At 37.2% G+C, this 25,015-nt stretch overlaps 1 long non-coding RNA gene and 1 pseudogene across 4 annotated transcripts in view; both read left to right on the top strand.

Annotated features, from left to right (window-relative positions):
- The window catches only part of LOC125502121, a 136,340-nt gene extending 129,021 nt beyond the window's left edge, over window positions 1–7,319 (top strand). The window contains exons 17-23 of one of the 4 annotated variants that reach the window (XR_007279970.1): window positions 687–1,006; window positions 1,102–1,484; window positions 1,775–1,968; window positions 5,555–5,874; window positions 5,970–6,352; window positions 6,643–6,836; window positions 7,165–7,319. This is a non-coding gene — a long non-coding RNA (uncharacterized LOC125502121). Of the gene's footprint in view, window positions 1–686; window positions 1,007–1,101; window positions 1,485–1,774; window positions 1,969–2,288; window positions 2,452–5,554; window positions 5,875–5,969; window positions 6,353–6,642; window positions 6,837–7,156 lie in introns of those variants that run through there. The other 3 variants (XR_007279969.1, XR_007279971.1, XR_007279972.1) reach the window with 3 other exon arrangements.
- Window positions 7,320–18,452: 11,133 nt separating this feature from the next.
- LOC105690058 lies at window positions 18,453–22,859 on the top strand (annotated as a pseudogene).
- Window positions 22,860–25,015: the final 2,156 nt, after the last annotated feature.

The following is a 25,015-nucleotide window of genomic DNA, read 5'->3' on the forward strand; positions in this document are numbered from 1 at the left end:
CTCGTATGCCTCCTGAATTTCAAATCATACGAATGCTGCATTCAAAAGCTATAAACATTTCATTGAATTTTTCCCGTAAACTGTTTCCCGACAACAAATGAACAGAGAAGGTTGAATTTCACGATATATCTTCGTAATATCGGTGCTCGTTTGCCTCCTGAATTTCAAATTGAACAAATGCTGCATTCGAAAGTTATAATCATTTCATTAATTTTTTCGGTTCACTGTATCCCGAAAACAAATGAACAGAAAAGGTTGAAATTCACGATATATCTTTGTAATATCGGTGCTCGTTTGCCTCCCGAATTTCAAATTGAACAAATGCTGCATTCGAAAGTTATAATCATTTCATTGAATTCTTCCCGTACACTGTTTCCCGACAACAAATGAACAGAAAAGGTTCAAATTCACGATATATCTCCGTGTTACCAGTGCTCGTTTGCCCTCCAAATTTGGAATCATACGAATGCTGCATTTAAAAGTTATACATTCGTCATCCAAAGTCTGACCGTGTCACTAAGAACACCTATAGTCGAGTCACCAGGTACTTCTTGACCGCATTTCACATCGAATTCATATTTAATAAATATCTACGGACGTGTACGAGATATGAAATGAAACATCTGGAAGATATTTGGAAAGCGGACATCCGGATATTACCTATACATCTTATAAACGTCTTTCAGATCTGTCAAGATATTACTATGGATATCCCTTATATCAGATCTGGACGTTCGGGGGGTTGCTTGGGTGTGGATTTGTATTGTATGCGTCGCTACGTAATCGGTGCCTTGTTGCTGGCTGGCAGTCGTTATGCAGTATAATCGATTCTCGAATCGTTCGCAACTGCGTTCTTTCGACTTTTCGTCCGGTTCAGTTTTCACTTGGCACTTGGAGAGCACACTTAAATAACTGGGAAAATGCATTGAACGGGGTGATTGAATAGATTGTGCAGAATCCCGTTCGGAGTAGTGCATCGGTATGCTGAAATTTTTCCGAAAAATCAGTGAGTATATTCGAGTTCCATTATGTCCATAGTATTTTTCGATTTTGTTTCCGTGGACTCACGTTCCATCGTCATGGCCTATGATATGTCATTAGGTTAGGTCAGGTGGCTTGCCTGAGTCATATCATTCTATACATGATGCCTGTTGACGATGACAGCCGTTGACGCAGCAAACACTCTTAATTTTTGATATTCCTGATTTCTAAAGTTTTAAAATCAATAATTCATCATATCGAACAATATCATATTCAGCTACGATGACATCGACAGATGGAGGTGACAGCTATCTTCCACATTGTAGAATGAGAGGCTGGAGTGCGGCCGAATCCACGTAATTGGTTTCCCAATGTACGAAGCACGTAAGCATACTGGCCGAATGTTACAAATGACAAAAAATACAATAGAGCGGTGGCGAAGATGATAGAAAAAGTTGCATCGTGGACAGAAGTGTCAGTTTACCGGTCACCGGGCTCGACAAGTGAGTTGAATTGAAAAATCACACAGGATAATCGAGACGTACAAAATGTATTACCGAGAAGTGAGGTGTCGATTCATAGTGTCACGCCAGGAGGTTAGATGAGGCTAGGTGAGGTGGCTAGACTTGCTGATTTCATGCCGAACATAAAGCCTGTCAACGATGACAGCTAATAGCGCTAATAAGATTCTGAATGTTCGTTGTTTTTCACCCCTGAAGTTTTCAAATCGATAATTAATCGTATCGCACTGTTATTCGACAATAGTATAATTCAGCTATCGTAACACTGACAGATGGAGGTGACAGCATACTACAACTTTGTAGAATTTGATGATGCAGTGAAGATGATTTCCCGAAGTACAAAGCACGTGAGAATGCTGGCCGAATGTTACAAATGATGAAGCATACGATGTCGCAGTGGCAAAGATGATAGAAGTAGGTGCATCGAAGACAGAAGTGCCAGTTCTCCGATCACCGGGCTCAACAAGTGAGTTGAATTAAAAAGTCACACGGCATAATCAAGTTGTACAAAATGTATTACCGAGAAGTGAGGTCTTATATCATAATATCATGCCGTGAGGTGAGATTAGGCGAGGTGAGGTGGCTAGACTTGCTGATTTCATGCTGATTATGGAGCCTGTCAACGATGACAGCTGTTAGCGCTGAGACGATTGCCAATATTCAATATTTGAATACCTAGAGTTTTCACATCAATAATCGATCGTATTTCGCTCTCATTCGATGATATCATATTGCAGTTTTTCTAACATTTAACAATGCTGGTGACAGAAAACTACCACTTTGTAGAATTTCAGAATGCAGTCCAGTTGATTCCATGCGATTGGTTTTCCGATGTACTAAGCACCAATGCATACTGTCCGGACCTCATAAATTGAGAGGCATACGATAGAGCATTAGTGCATACGATTTGCCCTCTAAATTTCGAAATATAAGAATAATGCATTCAAAAGTTATGAACATTCCATTGAATTTTTCCCGTACACTGTATCCCGAAAACAAATGAACAGAAAAGGTTGAAATTCACGATATATCTTTGTAATATCGGTGCTCGTTTGCCTCCTGAATTTCAAATTGAACAAATGCTGCATTCGAAAGTTATAAACATTTCATTGGATTCTTCCCGTACACTGTTTCCCGACAACAAATGAACAGAAAAGGTTGAAATTCACGAGGTATCTTCGTATCATCGGTGATCGTTTGCCTTTTGAATTTCAAATTGAACAAATGCTGCATTCGAAAGTTATAATCATTTCATTGAATTTTTTCTGTTCACTGTATCCCGAAAACAAATGTTCAGAAAAGGTGGAAATTCACGATATATCTTTGTAATATCGGTGCTCGTTTGCCTCCTGAATTTCAAATTGAACAAATGCTGCATTCGAAAGTTATAAACATTTCATTGGATTCTTCCCGTACACTGTTTCCCGACAACAAATGAACAGAAAAGGTTGAAATTCACGAGGTATCTTCGTATCATCGGTGATCGTTTGCCTTTTGAATTTCAAATTGAACAAATGCTGCATTCGAAAGTTATAATCATTTCATTGAATTTTTTCTGTTCACTGTATCCCGAAAACAAATGTTCAGAAAAGGTGGAAATTCACGATATATCTTTGTAATTTCAGTGCTCGTTTGCCTCCTGAATTTCAAATTGAACAAATGCTGCATTCGAAAGTTATAATCATTTCATTGAATTTTTTCTGTTCACTGTTTCCCGACAACAAATGAACAGAAAAGGTTGAAATTCACGATATATCTTTGTAATATCGGTGCTCGTTTGCCTCCTGAATTTCAAATTGAACAAATGCTGCATTCGAAAGTTATAAACATTTCATTGGATTCTTCCCGTACACTGTTTCCCGACAACAAATGAACAGAAAAGGTTGAAATTCACGAGGTATCTTCGTATTATCGGTGCTCGTTTGCCTTTTGAATTTCAAATAATTTGAACGTCGCATTCCAAAGTTATAAACATTTCATTGGAGTCTTCCCGTACACTGTTTCCCGACAACAAATGAACAGAAAAGGTTGAAATTCACGATATATCTTTGTAATTTCAGTGCTCGTTTGCCTCCTGAATTTCAAATTGAACAAATGCTGCATCCGAAAGTTATAATCATTTCATTAATTTTTTCGGTTCACTGTATCCCGAAAACAAATGAACAGAAAAGGTTGAAATTCACGATATATCTTTGTAATATCGGTGCTCGTTTGCCTCCTGAATTTCAAATTGAACAAATGCTGCATTCGAAAGTTATAAACATTTCATTGGATTCTTCCCGTACACTGTTTCCCGACAACAAATGAACAGAAAAGGTTGAAATTCACGAGGTATCTTCGTATCATCGGTGATCGTTTGCCTTTTGAATTTCAAATTGAACAAATGCTGCATTCGAAAGTTATAATCATTTCATTGAATTTTTTCTGTTCACTGTATCCCGAAAACAAATGTTCAGAAAAGGTGGAAATTCACGATATATCTTTGTAATTTCAGTGCTCGTTTGCCTCCTGAATTTCAAATTGAACAAATGCTGCATTCGAAAGTTATAATCATTTCATTGAATTTTTTCTGTTCACTGTTTCCCGACAACAAATGAACAGAAAAGGTTGAAATTCACGATATATCTTTGTAATATCGGTGCTCGTTTGCCTCCTGAATTTCAAATTGAACAAATGCTGCATTCGAAAGTTATAAACATTTCATTGGATTCTTCCCGTACACTGTTTCCCGACAACAAATGAACAGAAAAGGTTGAAATTCACGAGGTATCTTCGTATTATCGGTGCTCGTTTGCCTTTTGAATTTCAAATAATTTGAACGTCGCATTCCAAAGTTATAAACATTTCATTGGAGTCTTCCCGTACACTGTTTCCCGACAACAAATGAACAGAAAAGGTTGAAATTCACGATATATCTTTGTAATTTCAGTGCTCGTTTGCCTCCTGAATTTCAAATTGAACAAATGCTGCATTCGAAAGTTATAATCATTTCATTAATTTTTTCGGTTCACTGTATCCCGAAAACAAATGAACAGAAAAGGTTGAAATTCACGATATATCTTTGTAATATCGGTGCTCGTTTGCCTCCTGAATTTCAAATTGAACAAATGCTGCATTCGAAAGTTATAATCATTTCATTGTATTCTTCCCGTACACTGTTTCCCGACAACAAATGAACAGAAAAGGTTGAAATTCACGAGGTATCTTCGTATTATCGGTGCTCGTTTGCCTTTTGAATTTCAAATAATTTGAACGTCGCATTTCAAAGTTATAAACATTTCATTGAATTCTTCCCGTACACTGTTTCCCGACAACAAATGAACAGAAAAGGTTGAAATTCACGATATATCTTTGTAATATCGGTGCTCGTTTGCCTTCTGAATTTCAAATTGAACTAATGCTGCATTCGAAAGTTATAATCATTTCATTGAATTCTTCCCGTACACTGTTTCCCGACAACAAATGAACAGAAAAGGTTGAAATTCACGATATATCTTTGTAATATCGGTGCTCGTTTGCCTTCTGAATTTCAAATTGAACTAATGCTGCATTCGAAAGTTATAATCATTTCATTGAATTCTTCCCGTACACTGTTTCCCGACAACAAATGAACAGAAAAGGTTGAAATTCACGATATATCTTTGTAATATCGGTGCTCGTTTGCCTCCTGAATTTCAAATTGAACAAAAGCTGCATTCGAAAGTTATAAACATTTCATTGGATTTTTCCCGTACACTGTTTCCCGACAACAAATGAACAGAAAAGGTTGAAATTCACGATATATCTCCGTGTTACCAGTGCTCGTTTGCCCTCCTAATTTGGAATCATACGAATGCTGCATTTAAAAGTTATACATTCGTCATCCAAAGTCTGACCGTGTCACTAAGAACACCTATAGTCGAGTCACCAGGTACTTCTTGACCGCATTCCACATCGAATTCATATTTAATAAATATCTACGGACGTGTACGAGATATGAAATGAAACATCTGAAAGATATTTGGAAAGCGGACATCTGGATATTACCTATACATCTTATAAACGTCTTTCAGATCTGTCAAGATATTACTATGGATATCCCTTATATCAGATCTGGACGTTCGGGGGGTTGCTTGGGTGTGGATTTGTATTGTATGCGTCGCTACGTAATCGGTGCCTTGTTGCTGGCTGGCAGTCGTTATGCAGTATAATCGATTCTCGAATCGTTCGCAACTGCGTTCTTTCGACTTTTCGTCCGGTTCAGTTTTCACTTGGCACTTGGAGAGCACACTTAAATAACTGGGAAAATGCATTGAACGGGGTGATTGAATAGATTGTGCAGAATCCCGTTCGGAGTAGTGCATCGGTATGCTGAAATTTTTCCGAAAAATCAGTGAGTATATTCGAGTTCCATTATGTCCATAGTATTTTTCGATTTTGTTTCCGTGGACTCACGTTCCATCGTCATGGCCTATGATATGTCATTAGGTTAGGTCAGGTGGCTTGCCTGAGTCATATCATTCTATACATGATGCCTGTTGACGATGACAGCCGTTGACGCAGCAAACACTCTTAATTTTTGATATTCCTGATTTCTAAAGTTTTAAAATCAATAATTCATCATATCGAACAATATCATATTCAGCTACGATGACATCGACAGATGGAGGTGACAGCTATCTTCCACATTGTAGAATGAGAGGCTGGAGTGCGGCCGAATCCACGTAATTGGTTTCCCAATGTACGAAGCACGTAAGCATACTGGCCGAATGTTACAAATGACAAAAAATACAATAGAGCGGTGGCGAAGATGATAGAAAAAGTTGCATCGTGGACAGAAGTGTCAGTTTACCGGTCACCGGGCTCGACAAGTGAGTTGAATTGAAAAATCACACAGGATAATCGAGACGTACAAAATGTATTACCGAGAAGTGAGGTGTCGATTCATAGTGTCACGCCAGGAGGTTAGATGAGGCTAGGTGAGGTGGCTAGACTTGCTGATTTCATGCCGAACATAAAGCCTGTCAACGATGACAGCTAATAGCGCTAATAAGATTCTGAATGTTTGTTGTTTTTCACCCCTGAAGTTTTCAAATCGATAATTAATCGTATCGCACTGTTATTCGACAATAGTATAATTCAGCTATCGTAACACTGACAGATGGAGGTGACAGCATACTACAACTTTGTAGAATTTGATGATGCAGTGAAGATGATTTCCCGAAGTACAAAGCACGTGAGAATGCTGGCCGAATGTTACAAATGATGAAGCATACGATGTCGCAGTGGCAAAGATGATAGAAGTAGGTGCATCGAAGACAGAAGTGCCAGTTCTCCGATCACCGGGCTCAACAAGTGAGTTGAATTAAAAAGTCACACGGCATAATCAAGTTGTACAAAATGTATTACCGAGAAGTGAGGTCTTATATCATAATATCATGCCGTGAGGTGAGATTAGGCGAGGTGAGGTGGCTAGACTTGCTGATTTCATGCTGATTATGGAGCCTGTCAACGATGACAGCTGTTAGCGCTGAGACGATTGCCAATATTCAATATTTGAATACCTAGAGTTTTCACATCAATAATCGATCGTATTTCGCTCTCATTCGATGATATCATATTGCAGTTTTTCTAACATTTAACAATGCTGGTGACAGAAAACTACCACTTTGTAGAATTTCAGAATGCAGTCCAGTTGATTCCATGCGATTGGTTTTCCGATGTACTAAGCACCAATGCATACTGTCCGGACCTCATAAATTGAGAGGCATACGATAGAGCATTAGTGCATACGATTTGCCCTCTAAATTTCGAAATATAAGAATAATGCATTCAAAAGTTATGAACATTCCATTGAATTTTTCCCGTACACTGTATCCCGAAAACAAATGAACAGAAAAGGTTGAAATTCACGATATATCTTTGTAATATCGGTGCTCGTTTGCCTCCTGAATTTCAAATTGAACAAATGCTGCATTCGAAAGTTATAAACATTTCATTGGATTCTTCCCGTACACTGTTTCCCGACAACAAATGAACAGAAAAGGTTGAAATTCACGAGGTATCTTCGTATCATCGGTGATCGTTTGCCTTTTGAATTTCAAATTGAACAAATGCTGCATTCGAAAGTTATAATCATTTCATTGAATTTTTTCTGTTCACTGTATCCCGAAAACAAATGTTCAGAAAAGGTGGAAATTCACGATATATCTTTGTAATATCGGTGCTCGTTTGCCTCCTGAATTTCAAATTGAACAAATGCTGCATTCGAAAGTTATAAACATTTCATTGGATTCTTCCCGTACACTGTTTCCCGACAACAAATGAACAGAAAAGGTTGAAATTCACGAGGTATCTTCGTATCATCGGTGATCGTTTGCCTTTTGAATTTCAAATTGAACAAATGCTGCATTCGAAAGTTATAATCATTTCATTGAATTTTTTCTGTTCACTGTATCCCGAAAACAAATGTTCAGAAAAGGTGGAAATTCACGATATATCTTTGTAATTTCAGTGCTCGTTTGCCTCCTGAATTTCAAATTGAACAAATGCTGCATTCGAAAGTTATAATCATTTCATTGAATTTTTTCTGTTCACTGTTTCCCGACAACAAATGAACAGAAAAGGTTGAAATTCACGATATATCTTTGTAATATCGGTGCTCGTTTGCCTCCTGAATTTCAAATTGAACAAATGCTGCATTCGAAAGTTATAAACATTTCATTGGATTCTTCCCGTACACTGTTTCCCGACAACAAATGAACAGAAAAGGTTGAAATTCACGAGGTATCTTCGTATTATCGGTGCTCGTTTGCCTTTTGAATTTCAAATAATTTGAACGTCGCATTCCAAAGTTATAAACATTTCATTGGAGTCTTCCCGTACACTGTTTCCCGACAACAAATGAACAGAAAAGGTTGAAATTCACGATATATCTTTGTAATTTCAGTGCTCGTTTGCCTCCTGAATTTCAAATTGAACAAATGCTGCATTCGAAAGTTATAATCATTTCATTAATTTTTTCGGTTCACTGTATCCCGAAAACAAATGAACAGAAAAGGTTGAAATTCACGATATATCTTTGTAATATCGGTGCTCGTTTGCCTCCTGAATTTCAAATTGAACAAATGCTGCATTCGAAAGTTATAATCATTTCATTGAATTCTTCCCGTACACTGTTTCCCGACAACAAATGAACAGAAAAGGTTCAAATTCACGATATATCTCCGTGTTAGCAGTGCTCGTTTGCCCTCCAAATTTGGAATCATACGAATGCTGCATTTCAAAGTTATACATTCGTTATCCAAAGTCTGACCGTGTCACTAAGAACACCTATAGTCGAGTCACCAGTAGCGGGATTCTGTACACGCTTTCGTTAGCTAACGACATCGTTAAGCGCAGTTAACGACAAGTGTCGCTACGAGCGATTCTGTAGGTGCAAGTTACCGACGTTTGTCGCTAGAGAGTATCGTTACCAACGAATTCAGAGCTACATAGAAGTGTACTTCTTTGGATCAAGGTGATGCCAAGGATTTCGGGAAAAAATCGACCGCGAGATGGAACTAATATGTAATGTAAGGCAACCGCGCGCTACCTCCGTGAAGTTGGCGCCTGATTGAAATATTTTAATTTTATTATTGTATCAAAAAATTGCTCCTTAATTGCTCCTCTGGAATACGTTATTTTTCCTAATTGCTCCAGCGCCGTTTGGTCGTAAAAAAACTAAAAATTTTCCGGAATTTTTTTTTTTCTAGATTTATTTCCGAAGCCCGAATCTCCGCTTGAGGAGGGCCTATAGTGTTTTCAGCTATACTAAAAAATTGCTTCCAATTTGCTTCCAATTTGCTCCCAATTTGCTCCCAATTGCTCCGTACTTGTTGTTGGCTTTTTCGTTGTAATTTTGCATAAAAAATATAAAACTTCGTTCCACGGTAAAATTCGGTCTGCGCATGTGTCAACTAATGTATTGTCAGTTGCGACGTCACTCGCCAACTTCAGAGCGGTGGGTTGTGGCTTCCCACTCACGTTTCGCGCTGAAAATTACACCGAATTTGGTTTTTCATATCAGCTGCAGTCTAAGAAATTTTCCAATTATAATATCGAAATATAAGAAAATTTTTTAATAATCCATACAGCAGAAAGGGTTAATACTTGGCTCGACAAGGGCGCGGCAGCGATGTGAATCTATTTTCTACTTGCGTCAGCATTAGCGACCGCTCGATTAAGTTACAGGTTAAGTTGAGGATCCGATCAATTTGTCCAAAAAATTTATCAATATCGAAGGTATAATTTGTGGATGACAAACTTCTGAACGATTTGATTACTAATTTTATGTGTATTTTCGATCAATTTCCGCGCGAATGAAACAGAACCGATGTCGGGTCAGATTAGGTTAGGTTTGGTAAGTTGTGTGACATTTCAATTTCATTGTTGACTCATTTTTTTTTTTACAGGCTTCCATTCTTTATTTGGAGTTGCTAGGTGGTTTAGGCCCAGTCACGCATGAAGCAAAAAGGATTAAGATCTTACGAGGCATAGGAGGCTGCCATGTAATTCGGAGATTTGTGGTGGTTGGCTCAATTTAGATTATCGAAATTTTATCAGTGTGATTAGTTTACTCGAATTTCTGATGGATTAATTATATCAAAAATTATTCACCGATTGGATATTTCTAAGCAATCACAAATTTCATATTCTTTTTATTCAATTACGACGCTAATAGAGCAAATCAACTTGCAATCCTGTCAGGCTACGTTAGGTTACGTTTACCGCCTCTGTACTATTATGACTTCATTGGCCCTTTTTTTCTCTTACAGGCTGATTCGTCATTTGGATATACATGACATCGTCTTCAGGTGAATGATCTTCGGATTACCCAAAGTTGTCTTGTTTTAAAAGAAGTTTTATCACACGAACACCAAATTAGGCTGAAGTTTATGAACATCAAGCAACAAAATTATCAAAAAATAATATTGGGTGAAATTTTTCATGATTTTGTTGCCTCAGAATTATAAACTTTTGCCTCTTGCACGCAATAAGTATGTATACTGAGAGAAAAATATGCAAAAATTGGTTTTATTTTGTATATTACTAGACTGCCAGTATAAGGGCTAGTATGATATACGTGAATTTTTTCCAATAATTATACTAATGAATGATACTGAGGAGACTATGCATTAGTATAATTATTGAAAAATAATTCATGTATATCATACTAGCCTTTGCACTGGCAGTGGATCCATCTAGTAATTACAAAATATAACCAAATTTTGCATATCCTTCTCTCAGTGTATCTATGTGTACCTGTGTATGAATGTATTCATTTATTTATGCGGCTGTGTATGCAAGAAGTTTCAAAAGCTGCAATAATTTAGATAGAGAGGACCCTGCACAAACCTTTTGGGAATTCGAATTGGGTTTCGGCAGAATTATCTGAATTTTTTGTAAATTTTAGCTTTGTCATTTTGAACAAAAGTCGCCATGGCCACGATGCTCTATATTCAGTATTTTGACTCCTATGGAGCATAAAAGCTCCAAATCTTATGGGAATTGGATTTCGGCAGAATTTTTCAACTAGTCTATACACTACTCTTCAAGTATGAAGCAATTTGTTTAACCAGTCAATGTGGCCTTTCTTGTTAGTATTCAATGTAGTGATTTTTATCTGAAAATGAATATTTTTCAACAAATTGCTTTATACGTGAGGAGTGGTGTATACATAAGTTGACAAATTCTGCCAAAACCCAATTCCCATGAGGTTTGTGCGGGGTCCTTTGCAACTTTTTATCCATATTCGTAATGATATCTTTGACACATACCCTCGAATAGAGTGTAAAAACTTACTGAAGAAAAAAAGTCACCAACACGTTCTGACATTTCTATCATCTACTTCAAAGTATGAATGTACCCTACCCATAATCGGAAAAAGTCAAAAAACTAGAGTAATAAGTGTCACAGTGAGAATGAATAACATGGTTCATCAACAAGCAGGGAAAACTTTTTTTTTCCACACATGAACGGAAAGGCTTATTTTGCTACCTGTAGAGAGGGAGCAAAAAGTAGTTTTACTCATGAGCAAAAATCTACTTTCCTCCCTTGGTGCACAATATACTATTTTTTAATTACACTGATGCAAATACAATCAAAATAACAATATTTTTTTCAGACACCTGTCACAGTGCAAGACCGTGTGGAACAAGATGATTACAAAACCAATATAGGTATGATAACATTATCATTACAAAACCTCATGAAATTTGGATTATTGTACATTAAAACACCACCACGTGCTTCATTCCAGAGTTCTTGAGCTTGCTATAGTTACATCCTGAAGAAACTGGAGATTCATGCAGTACGTGTTCGGCTGCACACATTCAGTATTCAGCGACAGCCCATTGACACACCATAATGGAACCGAAAAGACTACCAGTTGAAATGTCATTTGCACTAGATAGACCTGTTCTGCGATGAATGATCTATGAGACATTATAAGTGCAAAAAAATTTTGTAACATATTTCTAATTCTGAAGTTATTATCCCCAACACTACACCTATAAATCGATAAATAATAATGTAAGAAAATTTCGTAAATTTTAATTTATTGTTTCTGCATGAACACTTACTTTTAAAAAATTCAATAATAAATCAACAGGAAAACTAATATTGTGTGTGGTCTAGTATTTATTTTTCTCGCTGCAAGATCTACTATCGGTATGTATGCTGCTCTCTCCACCCCAGCTATTATTACCTTTCGCATACACCTTACCTATTATTACCGAATTCGTGTTACGATCTTATTCTCAGATTATCAATTTATTTTCATAGTTTCCAGTCCCAATTTAGAATAAGTGACACCTTATTGTCACGGATGTAAAATAGTAAAAAAAAAAAAACCTGATGAAAGTAGACAGCAAATGCCAATAAAATCTGAAAAAAACATAAATTAAAGGGTGGGTAGCAAATTTATATCAATTTTTTAACAGTTATTTTTATTATCACAGTAACATTTTTTTGTAATGTTGCATACGGACGTGTGTAGATGATGATACGTAGTATATTCTGTTTTGTAATTCTTACAAGACTTATCAGGTACATACGTTATTGATATATTTTTTTAAATAACTGCTAGAGCTTATGTAATCTAGCCTTTGTAAAAGCCCTGAAAAATACTGGAAAATGACAGCCATAAAGTTGTTACATCTTTATAATGAAGTGAGATAATAATGATATTTTTGTAGTCATTTCCCAAGTTGAGTACAAAAGACAAAAAAAAATACACAAAGCCGTCCAGAGAGCACCTTTAGTTTTTAACTTCACACGGTAAGGCATACGACCAAAAATTTTTTGTTTTTTCTTTCATTTCTTCACAAACCTAACAGCTAATGAGATTAAACATGTGCGTACAACAAAAGAGCTATTTTGATATCCGGAAGTATATTTTCAAAATACTTAGCAGTATTTCGTAAGTCATCAATTTCTCTCCATGTATTGTTTATGGTTCTGGTATAAGCAATATAATGACCAATGCCACCGTCCTTCTGTGGTGAAATGAATCTTATTGCTCCACACAAAACGTAATTTTCACCCCTAATATCAATAGTCGTAGGAATTTCTTTCAGATTGCTGGAGTATTCTTCATTCTGTTTACCAGCGGAAAATGATGCAATCGATCCTTCATATATATTTTCGGTATTAATACATAAGTACGGTCCAACTTTGATTACTAGTTGAGCTGTAGTTTGTTTGCAATTTCTACAGTAAACTGTACGTTGACTTATAGAGCTTATAACGCATTTTTCTAAACATTGAATACCAGCATTCCAAATTTCACGTGCCCCAATATTGATTACAGGTTTATTTCTTGATTTTTTCGCTTTACAAATTTGATTGCTGCAAATTTCGCTTTCAACAGTTGCATCATAATTATTCATCATATGGTGGAATAGACTACAAACATTCATTTGGCAGTCCATTGTGTAGTTTTCAGTCGCACATATTGAATGCAAAATCTTAGCTCTTTGACTGTAAAATAAATCTATCGGACCATTTCGTGCAAAGGTAATCATAGCTGATAAGAAACAATTTGGATGATTTGATTTTAGAGATGCAGTGACGAAATCTTCGAATTTCTGTGTATTTCTAAAAGCTGTTGTGACTACTTCTATTACACTGTCAAAAGCACAGGTGTTTCTCAATGCTATTTTACTTCCCAATATGATTCGTGGTGGCAACCTGTGACCATTGAAGATAATTTTCTTTGATATTTTTGTTCCCTTTGGTTTTTGGTGTACTATTCTAACATCAGGGCATGCACTCACATACTTTCCTCGTTTTCGTAAATGATGATTGTTTCTTTCTAACAGTTTCTGATTTTCAGCTACTCGGTCTTCTATCGGTACTTCAGGTTCTATAATAATAGAGAAGTTGTTTTCCGAATTTGCAATCAATGAAATATTCTGTAAGCTTTTCACTGTCGAACTTGCAATTGGAGCTAAGTTCAAGCTATTTTCCAAAGTCGTATTTGATCCAAGAAAACTATTTTCTGCAAAATTTACATTTCCATCCATGATCAAGGAGTCTAGATTATTTGAAATTTCGTCTTTGTGATCGCCATTAGGACTATTAAGTGAAAGTCTTCGAGATAAGTGATTTTCTTCATTGCCAGATATTGTGAACAAATCATGAATTAAAATAACTTCATTGTCATCTGAGCTGTCTTTGAAAGTTTTGTTCCTCACAAAAGAACTATTTACTGTGAAATTCTTATTTTCATCTACGATCACTGAGTCCTGTAGGCATGTAAAAATTTGTTCGTTTGTGTTGTTAATAGTGCTATCAAACGGAGGCTTCGTCAACAAGCGTTCATGTTCTTTACCAGATATTGTGGAAAAATCGTCAATTGAAATAATATTATGTTCCAAGCTACCCTCCAAAGTCTTTCTCGTTACAAAAGAATTATTAGCTGACAAATTTCCATTTTCATCAAATATTTGAGAATTGAAGTTTATTAGAATTTCGCTGTTGCCCTTGGCATCCGTACTAGTTAGTGAAGGTTTTTCTGATAAGCAGTTGCTTTCTTTTCCAGGTATCATCGACGAATTGTCAGTTGAAATGTTATTTTTCGTTATTGAATAGGTGTGATCCATTGATACAACAGCGACTGTGTCAATAGTATTTGCAACCGCAAACTTTGTGTAAGAATCCATGGAAATATTATCTAGATACGTATAAGTATGTTCGTCCGATGCTTTATTTCTCCAATTTTCTTTAGCGCATAAGATTCTACGTTCTTCTACATTTTTGTTTGCTTTCGGTAGTTTCTGACCCATTTTTTGTTGCTTCTGACCGAATTGTTGTAGTTCTTTTTGATTATTATAGGTAGCTCGTGCTAATTTGGTGACACTATCAATTGACCTCACATGTTTGATGAATAGTTTGTCACTTCGACAAGGCTTTCGATCATCTAATACTGATGATTTAAAGTCACAAAAGTATGCTTCAGATCTGGCAGAGGTAGCAATTTTGTTTGGTGAATTGTAATGTTTTCTCATTATATTTGTCCAAGCAGGGAATTGGGACAACAAGCGTTTCAAGTCTCTAACTGCGGTTGGACAGCAATAAAAATTATTATCTTCGAAATTACTAGAACTGATGTTGCTGCTATCCGCATTAAAACATGTTTCCTGAATAATGTTGTTGATAAAATTTGAAATAGAGTCCTCAGTATCCGAATCTTTTATTTCTATATTGCACTGCGTATGATCGGCGCAATCATTAGCATTATTTGAGCATGGCTTGTATTTTTTCACCTCTTTGTACTGAAGATCATCATCAAATTTGAAAGTTTCAAGTCTTTTGATAAGCCATAATACCTTATCAGTGCATTTACTCCTATTCTGAGCCACAGTAAATATTGCTGTTGCAGCTGATTTGAAATTCGGGAAATCATTAATAGTACTTATGAAGCCTATACATCTTAAATAAAAATCTTTGATAGCAGGACCAACTTGAGATAAGCTTTTCAGCCTAGCTGCGCAGTTCATTAAATGTGCAATATCTACTCCTATAAAGCATTTTGGCAATTTTTGTGATTTGCCAATTAAGATGAGATAACATGTTGACAAATAAGTCTTATAATTCATATTATTCGTAGCAAGGCTCACTGCATTCTGTAATGCAGCAGACATATCAGTGACAATCTCCTTCGGGATAGAAGCTCCTGATTTAAAAAACTCAGAAATCCAATATTGAAGAAAGAGTGTATCGTGCTTTTCTGATAGTAGTTGGCACACAGGTACTATTATATTACCTATGTAAGTTACTATGACATACAAAAATATATGCCCACTAAGATAGTTACCGGCTCGCATAATTTTTTTAGCAATACTCCCTGTCGCATCTATAGATACAATAGGATTGAGTTTTATCAAATCATTGTAAATGTCAATTTGTTCAGGTGTCCAGTAAAAAAGAAAAAATTTCTGGAATCCTAATTGTCGTATTGCCTTAGAAAATTCAACATGGGTGTACAAATTTTCAAAGGATTCCCATATATTGGAGTGAGTGACTCCAAGTTCTTCATCTTTAGCTTCTTGTCGAATTTTTTTCAGAACTCCATCGCTAGGAATCAGAGGAGATATTTCATCACCATAGTTCATATATTCTTCAACTAATTGGCGCTTCACTACAACTGGTTTCTTGTTTAGCAGCTGCGATTTCAAATTGGCCCTTTGGGCACCTGTGAGAAATATCCCTGTTATTTCTATTTTTAGATAACACTTCTTTGGATATTGTATTTATATTGAACTATTTATGTTCTATAATTTTCCACGGTGCCTCTTCACTTGGGTGAGCCGACCCTAGCATCGATTGATTAGATTGTTAAAACAGTCATGTAGTTATATTTAAACCAACATTGTTGAAACATTTGATTTTAACAAATTTTTACCGCAATGAAACGCTTAAAGTTGGGAAAATTGAAAATTACTACCTTGTCTCTTGTGTCAAAGGTCTGAATGAAAAAAAACTTCAAATGTAAGATAAAAGAACAAATTCATAGACTGACTCAAGAGAGTAATTGAATCAGCGAATTTAATTGAGTGGAACAAAAACATCTCAATTGCACAAATTTAGGCTATAAAAAAAAAGGGTTGATGATAACAAACTTCACCAGACTTTGTGGCCCTTACATCCTCAAAACCGAAGTGTTCAATTCCAAAAGTGATTTTTCCATATCGATAAGAAATTCTGTCACAAACCTAGCACATGTCTTCTTTTTTGATGTGGTATTTTTTTAGTATTTAGCGTTTGAATATGAAATGTAACAGGGCCGTGTTCTTTTTCTGGATTCAGTTTGCACTCTCCATAAATTACAGCTCTGCACAATTCATCTTTGCAGATACCATTTACTTTGATATTCTGCATTGTAGAATCCTCGTTGCTGCAGCGTATCTTAGCACTCTTGAAACTAAAAGCACATGGTAATTTTTGTTCTTGCCAAATATGCTCTGCTAATGCATGTGACCAACCCTTTTTGAGAGCATAATACGACTGCCCCTTTGTATCAATTTTTGTATGTGGTCCGATTTTCGACCACTCTTTCTGTTCAAAGACTACACAAAAAGACATGTTTGCTTTTATTGCTGGATGATTCTTATTTTGTTCAAATACAATATATTCATCAGAGTCACTGCTGCTGTCGCTTGAGTCGCACACTTGGTCACTGCAATCGTCATTATCATAATAAGTGCTTTCATTGGTATTGAGACTTGTATTTTCACGAGTTTTCTTATAATCATTTAGGGCATTGTTTCTATTTTGTAACATATAAAAATATAACGCTACTGGTTTCATGCTTCTTTTACGATTCTTCCACGTAGCACAAATTGTTTTCCAAGTAGGATCACGTTTCGACTTAACTTTACCGGCTTCATTCAATATTTGATAATCTTTTAGAACCTCAAGTATTTCTTTATTCGATATTGCAGCCCACGCACTCATGATGGAAAATTTCGCCACATTTATTAGACTTTATACGTCGTCTTAGAGTTGGTTATGGTATTGGCGGACGGCATTTGTTTTTACCACATGAGTTTGAATCTCGGGAATCCCTTGGTGAGTTCTTTTCAAATTGTTGGACAAGTGGACCGATTATGATAGTTGATAAATTGTGATGTCCTTAGGTTGGCGCCCCATGCTCCGCAATTTCATTCAGACCCGGAGATCCGGAATCTAGTTATTTTTCACATCGTTAAATTTCTTAGACTGCAGCTGATATGAAAAACCAAATTCGGTGTAATTTTCAGCGCGAAACGTGAGTGGGAAGCCACAACCCACCGCTCTGAAGTTGGCGAGTGACGTCGCAACTGACAATACATTAGTTGACACATGCGCAGACCGAATTTTACCGTGGAACGAAGTTTTATATTTTTTATGCAAAATTACAACGAAAAAGCCAACAACAAGTACGGAGCAATTGGGAGCAAATTGGGAGCAAATTGGAAGCAATTTTTTAGTATAGCTGAAAACACTATAGGCCCTCCTCAAGCGGAGATTCGGGCTTCGGAAATAAATCTAGAAAAAAAAAAATTCCGGAAAATTTTTAGTTTTTTTACGACCAAACGGCGCTGGAGCAATTAGGAAAAATAACGTATTCCAGAGGAGCAATTAAGGAGCAATTTTTTGATACAATAATAAAATTAAAATATTTCAATCAGGCGCCAACTTCACGGAGGTCCGCGCGCTGTGCGATAGAGTGGGCGGAGCTTATACGGTTCAGATCGTGGTCGGGTAAAATAGGTGAATTTCGAGTAGCGCGAAAGGCAGCTGGCGCCTGCTTTAAAATTGAGAGAAAAAATGAGTATGACAAACCAGTCAGAGAAAAACGTTTCGATATCACAAAAATATGATTATAGACATACGGCGCAAATTAAACTTGGGTCAGCACATTGAAAGAATGAAATACTTACATTTAGCTCAACTCATTAGATTCGGCTTGTTTACTTAATTATTTTACAGTTAGAACCCACTCTTGGCTAATGCTCAACTGACATTTATACATTAGATATTACATGAGTATGACAGATAAGATGTTTGTGGAACCTGTATTTTAGTCTGGGAAAGGAGCTCAGGTTGATGAGAAATCTGATCAGGTTGACTTTCAATGACGACAGGTGACAACGGATTAGACAAGAGAGGGGCTTCGATGTTGGGGGTACCATTCAAATCTATATTTGTATCAATAGCTGGAGAATATCTAGAAGTAATGTCTAATGATGGATTTGGTTGTATCGAGGAATAATTCCCTGGGACTGCTGATAGATTTGGAAGAACAAGAGAAGGTAGTATAGCACTATTCTGACCGGAATCTCTGTCAGGCTCAAGCGAATCAAGCGTAAGTTCTATTTGTGAAGCATGCTTTGGAATAGCGGATACTTTTAATTGCTATTTGTTACGATTTACCATGAGATCCGTCTTCTCGAAGTGCTCTGAACACAATCTCTTTTCAATTAATTGTTTTGAGCTTAGCTCAAGGAAATTATCGTTCCCTGAGTGCAATATCCAATCCAACTGACTGTAAGTACGAAAAGTAAATTGCCAAATGTGTTGTATTGAAATCAATTGGGTTGCGTTATTTTTTCATCCATAATCAGTTATTTTGTTATTATAATTCCTCATAAATAGAATTAATATGGCAACAATTATTTGATTTTTTATTGCGAGATATCAAGTGTTAGATCTTGTTGTCTAACGCATCGTTCAATGCCTATAGGTACCTGGAAAAATCTTTCCATTGCCTGAAATAATGTGACAGCTTGGGGAATTCAGTCGGATATTTTTAATTTCGCCAACCGAAGTCTTGGAATAGGTCAAAGAGATACAGGAGATAACCAGACGATCAAAGGAAAGTATTTGTAATGCTATCATACGCTGCCCATAAGGGTCTGAATTTGTTGCTCATTGGAAGAAATGGTAATTGTTTACTTTATCAACCCGTCCTCGCAGGAGGTGGAGGTTTTTGGAGGTTGTAGAGGAATGTGTCTTTAATTAGATGGTGGTCGGGTAGCAAAGATCATTAGGTGCATCAAGTAGCCCGGTACGTAAGCGCGTTTTTCACCCTTGATGATCTGGTTAGGGCTGGATTGTGTGTAGGCGCTTAAATAGCGTACGTCCTTAAATTATAGTTCGAAGTCGCTCGGTATTTAAGCGCCTAGACACAATCCCACCCTAACCAGGAGATCATCAAGGGTGAAATACGCGCTTGCGCACCGGGCCACTTGGCTACGGGCCGGGCACCTAATCAACGAATTCAGAGTAGGTCTGAATTCGTTGCCCTAATGGTCTTTGCTACCCTCACTCCCTGTGAGGATGTGGTGATAAAGTAAACAATTACGGAAGAAACAATGTGAAGTTCTTATAATAGATAAATTTCGAGTAAATTCTCGATTCCTTTATCTCGCCAAGACCGACCCATTACTGAAAATACCGAATCTCTCACGACAGTGAATTACCGCCGAAAAACTATTTTCAAGGAATTACGATCACACAAGAATCGACTTCAGCATTTACAAAACACAAGGCCCGTGTCAAGATTGCTAAAAAAAATGCATAACTGATGATGATAAAGGTCGCTAGGAGATTTTAGGAGGTAAAAATGAGTAGGATCGATGGAAGTGGATATCTCACATGCATTCATCTCGAGGGAAACGGTGGAAGGATAGGTCTGGTCGTTTCTTTTTGGAGTTTGTGCATCCTTTATAGGCACACAAATTCAGCGGCATGTCTGTAGGAGTGTAAGGAGAAATAGGAGTGATAGGAAAAGAAACTGATAATTTGTTGAAAATTAGTAAAAAGTACGTAGAACTTGGCAGAACCAACGCCGATTTATCCAGAACAATGTTCCCGCCAAGCGTAATAAAATTGCACACGGCCCTCTCCGCAAAACGCGATGACAAAACAATCTCGCGCTCACGTGGGTCAGTAAGACGGATATATGTGATTCCGTGATTACGACAGAGAAAGAATAAGGAGGAGGCGGTGCTTATGGATGCTCTCTTTGTGTATGATATAGGAGTACGTCCGTGTGCTACACACGCTTAAAATTGCAGTGGCGACACAGAGTGGCTGGGGTAAGTACTACGCCGTATTACCCCAAGCTGTCAAGCATCACCCCAGCCAATAGAAGTACACTTCTATGTAGGTCTGAATTCGTTGATCGTTACTTAACGAAAAGTATCGTTATCCTATCGTGGGGTCTCGCAGCCCTCGGTAGCGTTAGCGACGCTCGGTAGCCCATGACCAATGCGTCAGTGTGTAATTGTCGTTCAAGTGTGTAGGCCTACAAGTGTGTAATCAAGTTTTTCGGAGTACATTCGAGTACGTTAAAAAATCAAAGATTTGCTGATATTTTGATTAAAATAGTATTTTATAAATACATATATAATATCTCTTGAAGTAAGTACAGTATCTTTCTCAATTATGAAAATAATTATTTTGATCTATATTTGCTAATATTAAACTTGCGTAGGTTATGTACTGGGTATTATTATTGAATTTCAGTGGATAAAATTAGTTGTATAGTATGATGTAATATTCTACAAAATGATATATTTCAAAATCCCTGAATATAAATTTTGTAATCCTTCTACTATTATAGAATGGCGGAGGGATTCCTTGCTTGGAATGTACAAAATTTGGAGGTTCGTGTGCGTCATGTCGAGAGAAGATTTGAGCGAAGAGAATTGAGTGAGATAGATGATCCGTTCGAACTTCCGGATAATGCGTTTCGGGATTTATTCCGTCTTTCTCCAGAGATCATGTCAGATTTAATAGATAGTTTATATCCCTTACTATCTCGAGATAGACCCACAGGACTCTCTGTTGACAAACAAGTATGTAATTCTTGTATTTCAGTCATGTGGTTATTGTTGTAAGAAACTGAGAATATAATAACTATGTTATTGTTACAGGTATTGGCGGCCGTTAGATTTTATGCAACGGGATGTTATCAGCGACCAGTTGGTGAACAATGGGGAATATCTATGAGCTAGTCGTCAATCAGTCGCTCTATACGAAGTGTCACAAATGCCATAAACCAATTACTTCTAAGACCGTGGGTAAGGTTCCCAATATCCGAGATGAAGAGGCGTATTGCACGCCAAGAATTCCAAACAGCGAATCAGCCTTTTGAAGGTGCAATTGGTGCAATCGATTGTTCCCATATTGCGATCATTGCTCCAAGAGAACATGAAGAGGGCTATGTTAATCACCATCGTTATCACTCGATGAATGTGCAAATGGTAATTACACATCATGGTTGTACAAGTATTCTTAAATTATATCATGCTTCATTACATTCATATTGTATTTTATTTTATTTTTTAGATCTGTGATCCAAGACTAAAGATTCTGAATGTTAATGCCCGGTATCCTGGAGCTCGTAATGATTCGTATATTTGGAGTGCGTCGCCAGTACGACGAATAATGCAGCCGTGGTACGAACGTGGTTAACGCGGGACATTTCTTATTGGTTGGTTTAGATACTAAAAAGATTTAAACGAATATAGATTGAATGCTCAACTGATCTGCAACGAAATTGAGTAGTATTTGCCCCTCGCTGTAATAAATTGCAGGGAAGTTTAGGCTCTGAAGAAATTTTGATTGCCGGTAGCATAATTAAAACAATATTTCACTCTACGATTCTACAACAAATTTCTCATCTTAATTGATGAATAATTGGCATAGTGATTTATGAAATAATAAATGGATAATAAAAATATCACCATAATCTTCCTTTTGTTATAGGTGATCAGGGCTATCATCTTGAGCCATGGCTAATGACTCCTCTACCAAACGAACAACCCGGAACACCTAGATTTTCATACAACCAAGATTTTTGTGGTGCGAGGAATTGCGTGGAACGCCTCTTTGAAGTTATAAAATCCACCTGGAGATGCCTATCAAAGCACAGAGTTTTGCAGTATGAACCTGGTATGGCAGGAAAAATAGTAAATGCTTGTGCAGTTTTACACAATATGCGTATTCAAAATGGAATCCAAATGGAAATAATTGATGAAAACGAAATAGTGGGCAATAATCCAATCGTACCCGATGCTGACGATGATGATCTTCGTCCACTGGCTGCTGCACGCCGCGTTCAAGATCGCTTGATTAGACAAAGATATGGCATTTAATCTAAGATCTATTTTATAACGACGTGGCGGTAGGACGCAGTTGTGCTGTTATGCAGAAATATAGTTTTACAACTCCTGAAATTGTACATATTCTCATAAATGAATTATGATAATTGTGAATACGACTAGCTTTTTTTGTACTTTAATGCAAGGAACTCTGAACAATAAATTTGTATCATACATTATATCCTAAATTAATTCTATATTACATATCACAGTGTTGCAGTAGCAATTATGCTAAAACATCCGTTAGTCTTTGGAAGACTTCTATCCTCAAGTCTCGACCGTACATGAACGTGAGAGGCAAGGGGACTCACGAAAAACAAGCACCCCGAAGGGATCAAATCCCCGCCACGTCCACGTCGTTGGTCAATTTTAATTTCCGATCGATTTGAGTACAGTTTCGGGGGGTGCGTTTTAACTCGATTTTAGACACATTCGATATGACGTTTTTCTTGGTGAAAGTGATTAAAAAATCTTCGAAAATTAAAAATGAGTAACACTGGTGGATGTCACGTAAAGAATATGAGATCAGCTTCAAAATGGTGTCCCGAAAATCGTTTTACGATGAGTTGGTCAGAAGTTGACGCGGTTCAAAGATTTTTTGGAGTTTTTTACTTCAAACACGACTAGCTCGGCGGGAAAAAATCGTAGGGAAACCGCAAAAAAACCATTTCAAAGGTGAGAAAATTTCCTATCTTTCAGGCGAAATCAATTTTCGAGAAAAAAAATCCTTCTCTCCGTACATTCGATTCAAGTTTGCATCAAACAAAGAATTTACGCACTGTTCGTTTGAAAGTAGCGCTTCTATGAAACGCGACATGGAAACGGATATCCGCTTCATGGAGCTTGTAGATGACATTGCAAGCTTCAATTTGAATGCCTGTTCGTCCCTGTAAGAGCTTCTGGTTCAAAGATACAGCCGTTTAAAAATTCGCTATTTTTCGCTCAGAGGTTGGGTGTTGCTTTAATTGTTTTGAGGAGTGTATTTTCAGTAAATACGCCGTGGATCATAACAGATCGTGGCCGGTCGATGCGATCCCCTCACCTCTGCTGTGGCGCTGCTGTAAATTCGACCAGGGATATTTTGCGCGAACCTAAATCAAATCGCGCAATGTCTACATGCTCCACTTATGAACACGGTTTGTGTACGTACTTGGCGGGAGACTCCACCGAGTCTCTTGATTTGCACATTGCCTTGACCTATAGAGACAGCATGGATATCAATGCGATTGATTTTTCTGATGAGCCGAAGAACCTGTCCTCAATGATGTCTTTAGGCCGAACACCGATTTAATCTATAAATTATACTGCGAAGAATAGTCTGGAAACTCTATTTGAAAATGATTTAATTGCTCTACGTATTCTACCGACATTACTCGTATTAGTCGATTCGCGAGAACGTAGTCTTTCAAAGTTGAAATTTATACAAAATTAATTGCGGTCTAGAATGAGCTAAGAGCCCCTAAATGGCTTGGCCATGACGCGAGGGATGATTTTACCCTAGTTAATTTATCACACACGAGTCTAGTAGTCATGAATGATAAAAGATAAATGATAATAAATGAACCATCGGTTGCTGCGTCATCCTAATTATTGTCAAAAACAGTCTAGTCCTAGACTTTGAAGAGAACGCATTTTGCTTTTCGGCGATTTCTTTGCCTTTTTATTTCAATGCCCATTCTTCTGCGTTATTCTTTTTCAGGAACCCTTTAGTTTATTTGTGTTGACTTCATCCAACGCAACAATATCTATAGAGAAGAAGTTGGGTGCTTTTCTAAAGTAGAACGAAATAACCGATGACTTTGCTAAATTGAAAGCAAAATAATAAAGCGCCCCTCTCCCCCCGCCAATTTCATTCCAACTTCGCAAAGAGGATAAATTAACCTGTACAAAAAGGATTTTGGGCGCCGGACAAAATTCTGACCCTGATCGCGTGGTCAGCCAGAATTCAAGATCCCGAAATCTTCGCCTAATCCCCGAAACCAGCGAGGGCTTCCATCAACTCCGACGCCGACGAGCCAAGGGGCAAGTCAACTCGTCGCCAGTGCCTAGCCACAGTTGTTTTGAACGCTTTTCAAGTTCACCTTTTTTTTTTGAGTGGTGAAAGTTGGGGGAATCCGCTTTTCATCGTTCAAAGTAAGCTCACCAAGATTTTATGTGAAGCCGAAGATAACTCAACAATTTGAAGTATTTGGTTTATCGTTCCGGATCTCCTTTCCGGTCAAGGGATCTCTCTCCGAATAAATTTCCGTAGCGTATCGCATTGCGCTGATTTATCCGAGGGCTGATTCTTTAATTTTCGGAATCATTGGTTATTTGTTATCTCTTTCCCTTATTATT

Source organism: Athalia rosae, chromosome 8, assembly GCF_917208135.1.
Source record: "Athalia rosae chromosome 8, iyAthRosa1.1, whole genome shotgun sequence".
In the NCBI taxonomy this organism is placed as follows: Eukaryota; Metazoa; Arthropoda; class Insecta; order Hymenoptera; family Athaliidae; genus Athalia; species Athalia rosae.